The sequence below is a fragment of the Physeter macrocephalus genome, chromosome 11, assembly GCF_002837175.3.
Source record: "Physeter macrocephalus isolate SW-GA chromosome 11, ASM283717v5, whole genome shotgun sequence".
Classification (NCBI taxonomy): Eukaryota; Metazoa; Chordata; class Mammalia; order Artiodactyla; family Physeteridae; genus Physeter; species Physeter macrocephalus.
The window spans coordinates 78,967,424-78,983,278 of record NC_041224.1 but is presented as its reverse complement, the minus strand read 5'-3'; positions in this window follow the sequence as shown (position 1 = coordinate 78,983,278).

The window sequence follows — 15,855 nt, the reverse complement described above, 5'->3', positions numbered from 1 at the left end:
ACAATCTTTATATTTAAATTATCTTTCGTATAGTTGGTGTATGGTTGGGTCTTGCATTTTAATCAAATTTGAAAAATTTGCCTTTTACTTAATGTGTTTAAACTATTAAAATTAATATAATTATCAAATGGTTTGGGTTTAATCATGTTCATGCTATTTGTTTTATATTTTCCCTTTTATCCTTACCTTTTTTTTTTAACTTAGTCTTGCGATGATTCTATTTCTTCTCTGTTATTGACTTATTATCTTTTTCTTTTTTTAGTTTTACTTTTTAATCTTGCTATAGTGTTTACTGTATACATGTTGTCTTATCACAGACTGCCTTCAAATAATATTGTACCACTTCATGTTTAGTGTAAAAACCTTGTAACAGTATGCTTCCACTTGCACTCTCTTGCTCTTGGTGTGATTATTATACATTTTATTTTTATGTATGTTTTAATCCCCAAATACAATGTTTTATTAATTTGCTTTTAAATGCTATTTAAAACCTGAGAAAATGTGTTTTATATTTTCCCACATACTTGCCAGTTTTTGCTCTTTTGATTTCTTTAGTGTAGATCCAAATTTCAATCTGTTATTATTTTCCTTCTGCCTGAAGAACTTCTTTAAACAGTAGTGCATGGCTGCTGGTGATGAATTCTCTCAGCTTCTTATTTTCTGAAAAAGTCTTCATTTTGCCTTAATTTTAAAAGATATTTTCACTTGGTATAGAATTCTAGATTGACAGATATTTTTTCTTCCATTACTTTAAAGATGGTGTTCCTTATAGCTTCTGATCAGAAGTTTGTTGCCATTCTTCTTTTTTCCTTTACATAATATGTCATTTTCCTCTGGTAGTTTTATGACTTTACTCTTTCTCACTTGTTTTCAGAAGTTTAGTTACAGTGTGCCTTGATACATTTTCTTTATGTTCCTTCTGCTTGAATTTTTGAGCTTCTTGTATCTGTTGTTTTATAATTTCCTCATATTTTGAACATTTTGATAATTATTTTTCAAAATATTTGTTCCTTACTCCCTCTTCTAGGGAATCCATTTATATTTATGCTAGATTGCTTTATATGTCTGATGTTCTGTTCATTAAAAAAAAATTTTCTTTGTGCTTCAAGTTCACTGATCTTTTTCTCCATAGTATCTAATCTACTATTAATACTGGTCAGTGTTTCTTTGTTTTTGTTTTTTTTTCATTTGAGATATTTTATTTTACATCTCTAGAAGTTCCATTTGGATCTTTTTAATTACCTAACATTTTAATCCTTATTATGCTCATATGAGCATATGAGCTTCTACTTTTTTGAACTTCTGCAGTATATTTGTAAAACCTGTTTTGACATCCATGTCTGTTAATTATCTGTCAAATCTGGATCTGTTTTTGTTGATTGAGTTTTCTACTGGTTATGGGGGTCATAGTCTTATGCTTCTTTGAATGACTATTTTTTTAAATTGGATGTTAGACATTGTGAATTTTACATTGTTGGGTGCTGGATTTTGATGTGTTGTTTTAAATAGTGTCAGATTTTGTGTGGCACCAGTTAATTTACTTGAGATCAGATTGATCTTTTCAAGGCTTGCATTTAAGACTTTTGAGTGGTCTGGAGCCCTCTTTAGTTTAGGGCTAATTTACTCCACTATTAAGTGGTACATTTCTGAGAGCTCTACCCAGTTCCCTATGCATCATGAGGTCTTTCACTATGACTGGTAGAAGCAAAACTTATCTCCAACCCTGTGTGAGCCATGGGGACTGCTCAGACAGCCAATTTATTTTTAGTGGTTCTTCCCCTGTCCTTTGGTAGTTTCACGCACATGCCAATCAGTATTCAACTAAAAACTCATGGAGACACCACAGCAGTTTTCCAGAGCCCTCTTTATAGTAGCTCCCTCCTCTCTAGCATTCTGTCCCCCACCCCTATTATAGCTGCCTTTGCCTTCTTAAAATCTTTCTGTGTGTCAATCTCTCTCTCATCAGTTTAGTGAGACAGTTGGATTGTCTTTGTGTTCCCCTTCCCCATGTTGCAGGCTGGAGACTGGAACATTGATAGTCCCTTACTTGTTCCCCTTCTTTCAGTCATGATAGTCCTGTGTTGCTTGTTATTCAATTTCTGAAAACTGTTGTTTCATGTATTTTGTTTGGTTTTCTAATTGTTTAAGATAGGTGAGTAAATCTGGTCCCTTTTACTCCATCTTGCCCTGAACTGAAAGTTTCCTTGGGAGACTTGAAAAGCAAAACAAAACTCTTTATAGTAGTATAACATACATGCAGAATACAGCCTGTGAGTTTTTACTTTAGTGGATTTTCACAAATTGAGCACATATGTGAAATTAGCACCCAGATCAATAATCAGAGCATTATCAGTGCTCCAGTCACCATTTTTGGTTTCCTGCTAGCTCTACACCTGCCCCAATGTTAACTATAATCCTGATTGCTAATTATGTAGATTGTATTTTGCCTGTTTTTGAACTTTATATAAATGAAACATTGCAGTATTTAGTGTCTGGCTGCTTTTGCTAAGTATTATTTTTGTAAAAGATTTTTCATGTTGTATGTATTTGAATTCATTCATTATCATTGCTGTACAGTATTTCTATGTTGACATATTAATATTGAGGGAATTTGCATGATTGTTGGGTTTTAGCTATGACAATAGTACTACTGGAACACTATAGGTTATGTGTTTTGGTGAACAGAGATATGCATTTCTGATGAACACACATTTCGAAGTTTACTTGCTGGGTCATAGTATATGCACATATTTGTCTTTAATAAATACTACCAAAGAGTTTTCAAAAGTATTATACCCACTTACTAGCAGTGTGTAGGGTTTCTGGTTGTTTGGGAGTCTTTTATTAAAGTCTAAAATACAGTCTATCTATCTTTTGGGAATGTATAGTCTTACTGAGAAGACCAGTCAAGAAACAAACAAAGAACCCCATGTGTTAAACTATGAAGTATAAATAACAGAAATATACACAGTCAAAGCAACATTGAGAAAATGGCATAGCAAAATCTTCACAGAAGAGGTGAAATGTTGAATTGGGGCCTTGAAGGATGAGATTATTTTTAGAGGTAAGAGGAAGGCAGTAAAGATTCTAGGCAGAGATACTGGCATAAGTAAGGTGGCTGAGATGCAGATGGCATAGCAAGTCTATGTGTGTGTATATGTGGCTCAGTTGTGTTTTATTCTAAGATCCATCTGTTCATTTATTCACCATTTTGGGTTTCCTCCTGAATGTCAGGTCATGTTCTAGATTCAAAGTGGAAAAAAAACACAGTCACCACCCTCAGGTTTCTATGACCTTACTGGGGAAGCCAAAGAGTATGTCACACCATTCAGTGTAGTGTTGTGACATAGGGTCTTTAAATGTAACACAAGTCTGGGGAGCAGAAAAACTCCTAAGACTCTGGTGTAGGTCAAAATAATGTCCTAAAGGTATGAAGTACAGTTTAAGGTAATGTGTTCCCCTTCTCTCGCTAGCACTCTCCCTCCTGTCAGGCAAAGGAAACTGCTTCATGTAGCCAGCAAGGTACAACATGCTCAGCTGATTCCTGCTTTCTCTTCCTCATCACCCCGTGAGACCAAAGGAAGCCATCAGTGTCAGCAGCTTTCTTCTCCAACTGACAAACTCAATGATTTGCTCCAACTGGGTCTTCTCTGGACTTGTCTACAGCTTGCATTCCCATTTCCTCAGCAGAGTTTTCAGTGGAGTAGAGAAGAGGCTTTAAAATAAGACATCTGGATAAATAGGCATCAGAACTAGACAAAATCTATCTGATGTGCTCCTCATGAGCTGTGTCATTTGGTCAAATTCCCTAAGGCCTCTGAGTCTCAGATTCTTCATCTATAAATGGGGATGTTGTGAGGATTGAATGATATAATGCATGTGAAGCACTTAGTATGATGATTGACACAGAGGAAACATTTAATACATAGTTTATTATTCATAATTTTTACAAAAACTTAAAATAATCTAGGTGATGTCAAATAGGTAACCAGTAGCAAATGTGTACTGACATTTGCCACCATCCCATCCATGGAAGTTTGCAGAAGAAAGGTGGGTCACCTGCTATTACTGGGGAAATTAGAAAGATGTAGCTATTAGCAAGACTTGGGCATGGCAGGAGCCATCAATCACCTTGATTCCTACATTTAGAAACCTAAAATAGAATTGGTTGAAGACAAAATGTATTGGCTGGGTGAAAAGAGAACCTCGTACAGAATTCAACTGGCCAACTTGGGGGTCACAGTGGGGGTCCAATGGAGACAGATCTATTGTGTGGTCAAGGGTCAGATGTTCCAAATCCCAAATTGAGATGCCTAGTCTTACAATATTAATGTGTCTATGGATACCCAAGAGTAGAATACTTGAAGTCAAATCTTCCGGGAAGTTCTATCACTACATCAACATAAATATTTTTGGGGCATATTCACCAACTTTTATGGTATGGAGCTTCTCTGAGGCATCTTATATTTTTAACTTGGATAAAAGTGCAAAGTGACTTCTCATCTAATTTTATTCCAGCATCATTCTTCCTAATAAGTAACCCAGTACATCTATTTTTAAGTGCTAACACACACACACACACACGCACACACACGCACACACACGCACACACACACACACACACACACACACACAACTTTGAAGAGGCCCTGACTATAGTTCACTGGATTTCTAAGTCAAAAACAAACAAAACCAGGAATGCATAGATACTTATTCACAAAAACCATTAAAGATTATTATTGTAAATTTCAATTTCTGGGATATAGATCTTTCTTCAATGAAGCAGGCTATATGTTCAGTCCTTATAGTTTATTTTAGAATAGTACTGTTATAATCTTCTTATTCTTTCCCAGAAGTTTCCTATTAAAGAACAGCTATCAGACTAACTAAAGATAAAAATAGACATGGTGAACTTCTGAACCTCAAACACTGTAGCCTTCAGGCTAAAAGAAAAGTTTGATGAAAGTGGATTTCCAAAATAGGAAATTTGCTGGGTGCCTGAATTTTCTATAATAAAAAGGAAATTGTGGAAATGCTACAGAAATACCAAGCATGATATAGTTTAACTTATTTAATATTCTTAAGCATGAAAATAGCTCATTTTTCCCCTTGACCCTGGCAAATAAATATAACAGTATCTGACATTTATTGAGCATCAGACGTTGTGCTAAAGGCTTTTGGATATATTATCTCATTTGGTGCTCACAAAACTCTAGGAGGTTTGATAATATTATGATTCCCACTTGGTAAGTGAGGAAATGGACTCAGGGAATGTCTGGATCTGGCCATGGTTCCTTATCTGGTCAGCAGCACAGTACAGACCCAATTCTGGTCTTCCTCACCCCAAACCACCAGGACCCATGGCAGGTGAGGTGTGGAGGAGAGACAGCTCCTTTTATGCTCTTGACTTTCTATTGAGATCCTGATTACGTTCTGTCTCTCCTAGTATAACTGATATTCCAGAGGGAGGAAAAAGGCTTCTCTGCTGAAAATCAACATGATGCCTTCAGAAACACTCTTGGGTAAAACCATGGGTCTGTCCAGTTTGATCAACTCTTTTCACCAGTCCACCTCATACCTCAGTGGTGCCTTGGTCTGCAACTAAAGCTACCAAAAAGGCTCCAAGTACCACCTCTCATAGGGGTCATGGCATTTTACTTGAGGGAGGGAGCCTAAAAGGGAGAAAACTTTAGTAACATTGGCAAATTGTTTTGAACATAGAACATTTTCCTTCCTTTAAAAATCAATGGACTTTAATTCTGGAAAATATTGTAACAAAATTAATCAAAAATGAAATTTTGATAGAGGTTGGGTTACATGAGTGCAGGTCTTTGTCAAAACTTAACTATTGTATACCTAAGATTTATATTTCATTGTGTATAAATTTTACCTCAAAATAAGAAACTTGAAATACTGAAGTCTTAATTAACAATCTGCATGCTGAATTAAATAATTAAATAGGGAGACACATGGTAATATCTGCAATTACTTTGAAATAAAGTTCAAAAATTAGGTAGATTGTTGATGCATAGAGGATAAGTAAATGCCTAGATATGTGATAAGTAAATGCCTAGACATGGGACAACAGAAGTACATGTGACAACAGAAGTATAGTACAATATTAATGGGAGAATCTAGGTTTGGGTGTATGGGTGTTTACTGTAAAATTCTTTCAAATGTCTTGTAGTTTAGAAATTTTTACTAAAAAGTTACAAAAATATATAGAAAATTACTGGAAGAAAAAATACATAAAGAAAATTGTAATGCTTTTAGCATATTAAAAACCATATGAGATCTCAAACACATAGTATTTTGTAATGATTATTTTTACTTCATAGTATATTGTGGACATATTTCAATGGCATTCCTTTTTATTTTCCCCATCTTTAAAATACTGTATCCACATACAACCTGGATCACTGCACTATCGTTGCAATTAAAAAAAAAGTGTTTTGCTGAGAACCTGCTATGTCCCAGGCCTGCACTAAGCACTTCACACACACTTGCTTCTTTTATACTATCATGAACTTAGATAATTCTCTTTGGCTGGATAATTTCCTTTCCTTTTTTTTTTTTTTCCCTTTTTTATGGAGGTAGAACCACTATTATAAACAATCATGAATGTTGCAAAAAAATTAACCATAAGAATATTCATCATAATTTTGTTCTATTTGAATAAAAAATATTTTTAAAGGTAAATTTTCTTGTTGGAGAGACAGATAGTTTTGTAAATCAGGATTCACTCAGAGTTCCAGAAAGCAGCTACTTCCTCTCCTAGATCATAAAGCTGGATTGTCGCCATTTGGAGGCTGGTGACACTCTTAGTCCCTTGAAGCTCTGTGAAATTCCATTTTAGGGTAAGCAGTGAAGTGTTAAGCACACTTCTGAGGAAGCCACCTCTTCCTTCTCCACTTTAACAGAGGTGTGAATGAAGATTAATGCTCCCCAAATGTGTAATGTTGAAAACTTCTGATTTATTCTTAAATTGAAACAAACATCTGCCATATTGCTTTATTTAGTATCATTTCTAAAAGAAGCACAGTCCTTAAAAATACTTTGCCTTGGGGTTGAAATGGATACTTTTATGATGCCAGCTATTTGTTGCAGACTTCTGATTAATTCTTAAAATGAAACAAGTATCAGCACAATTGCTTTATTCAGTATCATTTCTGAAAGGAGTACAGTCCTGAAAAATACTTTGTCTCAAGGCTGAAGTAATTACTTTTATGATGCCAGCTACACTGTAGGTCGCCTGCCAGGGATTTCATACAATGTTATTATTTCACTTATGGTGGGTTGGCAGATTGGGAGATAGGGAACTCAGATTGGGCAGCAGTCTGCACCTATTCTTTTTAAAAAAATTTATCATTTATTTATTTGGCTGTGCCGTGCGGCATGCGAGGTCTTAATTCCCCTACCAGGGATCGAACCCGGGGCCTTGGCAGTGAGAGCACAGAGTCCCAACCACTGGACCACCAGGGAATTCCCTGGAGGTCAGCTCTTGGTTGGAGTGGTATATCCATTGTCCCCAACTCCACTCCCACTTCACCTGGAAAAAGCTATTTCAAGGATGGAGTATGTTGAAGACTAACATTGAATGGACTCCAGCATGTCATGATCTAGAAAGCTGTCCCTCTGTGTCCTGAGTATTGTGATCACCATGAAAATGAATTTCTTTAGTCTTCCACCAGAGAAGATTACCCATTTCTTTGGGCCAGAGCCTCAATGGGGAGGGAGACAATAGACCCAAAAGAATAAGATGGGAATTGTTCAAAATGACTCTCATAATAATGAGGTTTTTTCTTTGTTTGTTTGTTTCTGTTTCCTTTTTAATTTTCATTCTCTCATGACTGTACAGTGGGACTTTCCAGAGGCTGCAAGCTGTGTGATATCACATTACATAAAATGCAGAAGCAGATATGAGAATCAGCTGTTTTTGTATTAAGCTGAACTTTAAATAGATTTGTAAAAATGTAAAACAATCCTACTCTCCTCATTGTTTTTGTTTTGTTTTGCTGAATATTATCTTTCATTAAAAATGTGTTATTTATGTTAACATGTAATGGCTTATCTGGTTATTCTAATATAGGTTTAAAATTTAACATAGATTTAAAATCAATATTTTAAACCCTTCTCAATTTTATTGTCTAATTCTGTAAATATTGACACATATAACCTACATAAACAAAAGTTCTTTGGGTTATTAATAATTTTTAAGAGTGTAAAGAGGTCATGAGACAAATAATTTGAGAGTCTTTGATCTAATAAAAAGAGACTAGAAATTTACTGCCAGGCTTTTAGTGGAGAGAGATTGGGATCCTCTTGTCAAATACTTAGCTTTGAGTTTCACCTAAGTGATTGCTGCTGTGCAATGCACAGAGCTCCCAGATGGTGGCATTGACCAGAAAGAGGCATCTAGGGTAATAGACATGAAGCATGCTTCTAATGAGGAGAACATTTGATAGCAACACTTCTGGTTCTGAATGATGCAATATGGTGTCCTCCAAGGCACTGAGCATGTGCATACAGGGTCCTGCATGGGGTATAAAGCTGCAGGTGTTCTGAACATCTGTCCAGTCTTCCTGAGGTCAGTGTTAGGGAGGGAATAGAGGCTTCTCTCCATCTTGGCCTCTTTTTGTAACTCATAATGAGCAGTTCTTACTGGGTTTAACTCCTTGACTTATTCTTTGAAACATTGCCTCCTTTTGGAAACAAAATAGGCTCAATTATCTGCCTCAAAGATTTGTTAAACAAACACATGAAAGAATGCTCAAAATCATTAATCATTAGATAAATGCAAATCAAAACTACAATGAGATATCATCTCATACCAGTCAGAAAGGCCATCATCAAAAAATCTACAAACAATAAATTCTAGAGAGGGTGTGGAGAAAAGGGAACCCTCTTGCACTGTTGGTGGGAATGTAAATGGATACAACCACTATGGAGAACAGTATGGAGGTTCCTTAAAAAGCTAAAAATAGAACGACCCAGCAATCCCACTATGGGGCATGAAATTGAGTTATTTGTAGTGAGATGGATGGACCTAGAGTCTGTCATACAGAGTGAAGTAAGTCAGAAAGAGAAAAACAAATACTGTATGCTAACACATATATAAGGAATCTAAAAAAAAAAAAGGTCATGAAGAACTTAGGCGCAAGATGGGAATAAAGACACAGACCTACTAGAGAATGGACTTGAGGATACGGGGAGGGGGAAGGGTAAGCTGGGACAAAGTGAGAGAGTGGCATGGACATGTATACACTACCAAACGTAAAATAGATAGCTAGTGGGAAGCAGCCACATAGCACAGGGAGATCAGCTCGGTGCTTTGTTACCACCTAGAGGTGTGGGATAGGGAGGGTGGGAGGGAGGGAGATACAAGAGAGAAGAGATATGGGGATATATGTATATGTATAACTGATTCACTTTGTTATAAAGCAGAAACTAACACACCATTGTAAAGCAATTATACTCCAATAAAGATGTTTAAAAAAAAAAAGATTTGTTAAATATGGTGGTGATGATCCCAGACACTGGTCAATAGCAGCCACACCCTTTGTACCAGTAGAAGGTGTTGTTCCAGAGGACTATTCTGAGATACCTTCTCCACTCATGACTGTATATTCACCTGCTCAGGCATCACTCTGAGACATCTGAGAGTTTTCAAAATAGAGAAGCTGCTGGCTAGATCTCTCCACCCAGGGACTTGTGGGACCTAAGGTATGTGGGAATTGCCATATGGCACCCAAGTCTCTTACTTCTTCACTGGACAGTCTGAGCATCTTCTCTGGCAAAGGGTGGTGTTAGATGGTGAGAGAGCTATTGCCTGAACTCCAGACAGCAGGTAATGTCAGAGGTTACGTTTAGCCATTCATACATCCACTAATACAATCCTATAGTCAACAAATGTTTACTGAGCATCTACTATGTTCCAGCTACCATTATAGGTACTGGAGATACAGGAGGGGGCATGACAGAAATCCCTGGCTTTGCATTCTAGAAAGTGACACACTCAATAGACAAGATAAATACATATAATATATTGTGTATATTTATCAACTTTGGTTGCTGTCATAAGAGGCTTGTGAACAAAGGAAAAGCCATGAACATCAAATTTATGTGCAACATCCATGGTGGCTGGACAGATAATACATGTTCAATGGCTAAACACATTCTTATTTTATATTAAGACCTTTTCTCTTCATTTCCATATGGCTAAAAGCCAGGACTCTTTTTCTAAAAAACAAAACAAAGACACACAAACACAAAACAAAAAACAAATAACAGCAAAAACAAATTACTTATTAAGGCAGAGGGCATGGTGACTTTTTGATCCTGGCCATTCAAAAAAGACATGTGACACTGTATGTGATACAAAGTAAAAAGACATTCAGGACCACACCTGATCAAAATAGGTGGCCATCTGAATATCCCCTCTGGGTCCCAATTTATCTCCGATGTCTCCATCAGCTCAGGCTGGTTAAGAGTTCATCATATGTTGTGTGTGTAAATGCAGGTGATACACTTTCCATCACTGGCCCACGGATTTTTTGTTTTGTCTGTGTGGGGACACAAAGGAAAGAACCGGGGGCAAAACAACAATAGCAACACATTCTTCCTTGTTGAGTCTCAGTCTGAAAAGCAAGGCTTACTCATGAGGATCTGAAAATCACTCTTATCTCCCAGCTAAAAGTTCTTCTCATCATTGCTAGCAATGTGAGCGAGCATCCATGAGCAGGTGGCTGGCAGTCTCTGCCACTCTCCTTGGTTGCCCTCTGGAACAGTTTCTTGCTGCTCACCACCACCATAACCACAGAAACTCTTGGCAAACTGAGAGCCAGAAGAGTTCCTTCTGGCTGCCAGAAAACTGGGTGTGGGACCACCTGCCTGGCCTTTCTCTCCTACTCTGCACATGGACATTTTTTCTTCTTTCGGTAAAGAGTTGGAGTACCCTTGAGGCAAACATTATTTGTTGTCAAGCAATAACCATCCCATGGTGGTTACTGGGAAATGTCAGATACTTGTTTTCCCAAGCTCCATTGCGTGGTCCAATCCTAGAGCGAGATCTAGAGAAAAGACTTTTTTTGTTTTGTTTTGGTTGGGTTAAGCAGGAGGAGGGATGGGAGCATTGGTCAGCTTCTGAGAAAGATTATTTTTCCTGTACTAGTCAGGGTCCCAGCAGGAAACAGATGGCTGATTCAGACAGGATAATCAAGGAGATTTTAATAAAGTGCTATTTACACAGATCTAAGCAGGGTTAAGGGAAGCTTACAAGGGATGGTTAAGGGGACCCACTGTGAGGTTGGAGTCAGTGTGGAGCCATTAGCCCTTGGGGACTGCAAGAGCATGTGGGTAGTGGTTACCAGAACCCAGAGAGACTGGCTCTTATTGTGGGAAAGGGCCACCCGACAGGAGTTGTGGCCTTTGGTTGAGGTATGCAGCCCACTAGAAGTGGGACTCAGCGGGGAGGGATCCAAATGCAACTGAAAGCCAGAGGCCAAAGGAAGCTACCCAGGTCCAGGAAGGTCAGCCTCCAGGGAGTGGAGAAGGTGGAGGAGGGAGGGTAGATTCAAAGGGATAAAAGACACATCTTAGGTTCTGAAAGAGAGAGAGAAACAGGGAGAAGGAAGTCCCTTCCTCTTTCTCCATCCTTCAACTGTTGTCCTGGGAGACCGGATGATGGAAGCCAAGGTGGTGATTTGTCTTTGTGTGGGGAAGGTGGACAGACTCACATGCAAATAGACCTGGGGCAGCTGGGCCCTGGACCACCTCCTCCAGTATCACGTCATGTGAGGAAAATAAGCTCCTGCTGTGTAAACCCGTTTTAGGTATGGGTTTACTTGCTGCCAAAAGTATCATCATTGATGTGATTTCCAAAAAGGAAGTAAGGTGACTATTCTTTCCTGAGTGCATGTTATGTGCTAGAGCCTTTTCTCACACATTTGATGTAGTTCTTCCAATAAGCCCACTGGGTGACAATCATTGTCACCATTTCCATTTCACAGACCAGAAACCCAAGACTGAGAGAGAGAGAGAGAGAGAGAGAGAGGTTCTGAGGTTCAAGGCTAGGCTGTGGTCATGCCCAGGGCAGCTTGCGATTTCTCTTCATATTCACTGCTTAGATCTTTGGATCCTGGGCTTTCCTCTTTCTTGGGTCAAGAAAGTCATCCTGACATTGAATGATTGGGTGTTGACCTCTGTGAAGTCTACCTGGACCCCACCTCTCCCTCTCAGAGCCTTCTGGAGTCTTCACTAACCTCATGAGATAGAGATACTTGGTGTTAAAAACTTAACAACTTTTACTTTATTATTCCAGGGAGAATATAGTCCCAACCACTCAAAGGGCCACTGGAAGACCCATTCTCCCTTTCTCTGAGCTTCTGGGATAAAGCGTGTGCCAGCTCACCTCATAACTTCCATCACTGATTTAAAAATTATTTGTTGAGTCCCAACTATGTTCCAGACAATATTTTAGCTGCTGTGGATCCAGCAGGGACCAGTAAGAGCTTGTATGTTAGCGTGAGGTAAAAAGCAAGTAGGCAAATGAACAAGACCATTTCACATAATGATAAAGGATCTAAAACTATGAAAAATAGAGACTGGAGGTGGAGAGGGGGGCACTTTGGATGTGATGTTCAGGAAAGTTCTCTGAGGAGGTGATACTGGAGCTGAGACCCGACAATCTGGGGGAATGTCCAGATAGAAAGAATGGTGGAGAAAAGACATGGGGAGTGAGTTCGGCATGATCTAGGACCAAAAGAAAACCCATGTGGCTGGGGTACAGAGAATGAAGAGATAGAACTGAGAAGAAGTCAGAGTGAAGAGGTAGGTAGGAGCCAGGGGATATTGGGCCTGAAAATCCATGGAAGGGGTTGAGATTTTATTCCAGGAATAAGAAGTGGACATTGAGTTCCAAAAGTAAGGATGGTCTGATTTTGATTTTACAGATAGCATTCTGGCCACTGGGTGGAGAACAGACTGGATTGAGGCAGAAGTGAAATCAGGAGGCCAGGGAGGAGGCTCTGCCATGTTCAGGTGAGAACTTGGACCCAGGTGGTCACAGTGGAAATGGCAAGTTGTGGGCAGATTTGAGGCATGTGTGGGAGGTTGAGTGTTGGTGGTGGAAAAGAGGGGAAAGAGATCAATGAAGACACAGGTTTTTAGCTTCAGCAAAACCCTTTGGACTGAATACTTCATCAAGATTTTGCCTGTGGGTGTCCTGACAACTGACATCACCTCTGCATCTGAGCCAAATCTCTGTTGAGACTCTTTCCAATTTAAGTGGGGGTTAGGTTAGCACCATAGAAATTTTGATCTTGAAAAGATAGCAAAGGTTTTCCAAGTAGATCCTCTTACTTTACAGTTGAGAAGAGGTAGGTGCAGAGAGATTGAGTTGTACATATAGGAGAAATGAGTCAGAGTAGGACAGGATCTCAGGGCTGCCTTTCCTGCTCAGAATATTCTATGAGGATTTTTTTTTTTTAACCATAAAGATACGTTTTCTAAACTGATCCTTCATTCTCAAGCAGAAAACAGCATTGAAATAAAAAAACAAACAAACTGAAAACTCCAACTCAAGAAAAACAGGTTCTGAATTTTGTGGAACTGCATCTTCTAGTAGCTCTGCCAGGCACTCCAAAAATCGTAACAATTTGCATTGATTCCTTTATTCAGTAACACAAATTGTAACAGTTTCACCAGCTTACCAGGAAGAGGGCAGGTGCCTGTTCATATCTGCTCAGATAAATGTAGAAAGTGGAAACAAGTTGACTCCACTTGTAACCAAGCTATGCCAATTCCAGACACATTCTTCTGTTTGTAACTTGGCCACATCCCGAGTATTGATATATATGATGTCAAATGGGTAAAACATTTCTCTGGCAAAGAATCACTTTATGGCTGAGTATCAAGTGATTAAAATGCCAGTCTGTAAGGGCTCATTGGAATCAGGGTTGAGAAATGTGTTGATAATTTTAAGATCCCTTAATCACATAATGAGATGGTCAATAATAGCTACCACATTTTACATGCTATTATGTTCTTGTGCTTTATACACCTTAACTCATTTGAACATCCTTATAATAGCCATGTGGAGGGGGAAAGGATGAAACATTTGCTCATGTTTTCCCTCTATTATATACTTGTTATATTTACTATGGGTGGAATATAATTCTCCATCCCTTTGATGTTGGGCTTGGCCAAAAACCTTGCTTTGGTCAATGGAATGTGCGTAGAAGTGTCAATCTTCCCCTTAGGTGCAAAGTCTGTAAGAGGCCTTATGTGTTTCACTTTATCCCACTTGAGTTTCTGACCCCTTCCATGAGAAGAGTGTGCCCACGTCCCAGAATGAAAACATGGAGGGCAAACCTCCAACTCATCCAAGTCTGCAGTCCAGCTGAGCCCAGTCATGGCCACCTAGAAACAGCAGAATCTCAGCCAATACATAGACCCATGAGTGTGAAATAAAATATTGTTCTGTGAGCTACTGGGAATTAGGGAATGTTTGTTACAGAACACTGTCACCACAACAGCTGACTAATACATTAAGTGTGTGTTGTTACTCTCATGTCATATATGGTTAGACCGGAGATGTTAATGGCCTGCCTCAGTTCACCCACTGCTAAGGTGCTTAGGTTAACTTGGCCCCTTCAAACTTTTGTGCTCTCTTCCTTCAACAACTGTGCTTCCTCTGCTCCCCCATATGAAGAGAGGAAAAAATTTTATCACTTGGTCTGTTTTGTTGTTGTTGGTGGTGTTATTTCTTATAAGGTATTTTTTTTTCTCATAAGAACACACTGTGGCACAAAGTAAAGGAAATGTTATGTGTACATATTGATATAAAAGATTACCTACAACTTTTATGTGTCATTTCTACACTCAATCATACTGTGAGTCAGGAGTGAAAAAAGACTTCTCTATTTTGTGGAAATATTGAATTTAGCCTTTAAAAATTAGCACAGTATCTATGCATGATGTGACAAAAAATCATCCAGAGAGGTGAATATTATTCTCCTCAGTTCAAGGGATAAATTAAAACAGGCGGGTAATTCATTTATTTTCACTTCATAGCAAGGTAATATATTGATTTTCCCCCTCTTTCCCTTTAAATCTAAAGAAAAATCTCAAATAAAACCTAACTACATCACTTTGATTCTGAACTCTTATGGAAATTACAGAGCTATCAATATTAAGTACACTTTACACGAATTTGGAAATCTATTCTGCCCAGACATATGACCAATGCCACTCTGATACTGAGCTCTAAATTGTGGTGTAATGTGGATTTTCTTATTAACTTATGCTAAGTTAGTTGAGTTTTTTTTTTTTTTTTTTTTTTTTTGTGGTATGCGGGCCTCCCTCTGCTGTGGCCTCTCCCGTTGCGGAGGACAGGCTCCGGACGCGCAGGCTCAGCGGCCATGGCTCACGGGCCCAGCCGCTCCGCGGCATGTGGGATCCTCCCAAACCGGGGCGCGAACCCGGTTCCCCTGCATCGGCAGGCGGACGCGCAACCGCTGCGCCACCAGGGAAGCCCTAGTTGAGATTTTTAAATGTGAAATGGAAATTGGGCTAATATTTAAAGGTAAAATTATCCATACAAGATAATGGAAAGAAAGCTAAAAGGAAGGCAGTTCACCCAATTAAACCAACTCAGAGCAGGTTGATTTTCAGAAAAATGTGGTTGCCTGCATGGTGGGAATTACTAGGCAGTTCCAACCGGCTATTTGCACAGATGTGATCCTAACCCCCACAACCCCCCAATTTTTTTTTAACATCTATATTGGAGTGTAATTGCTTTACAATGGTGTGTTAGTTTCTGCTGTATAACAAAGTGAATCAGCTATACATATACAT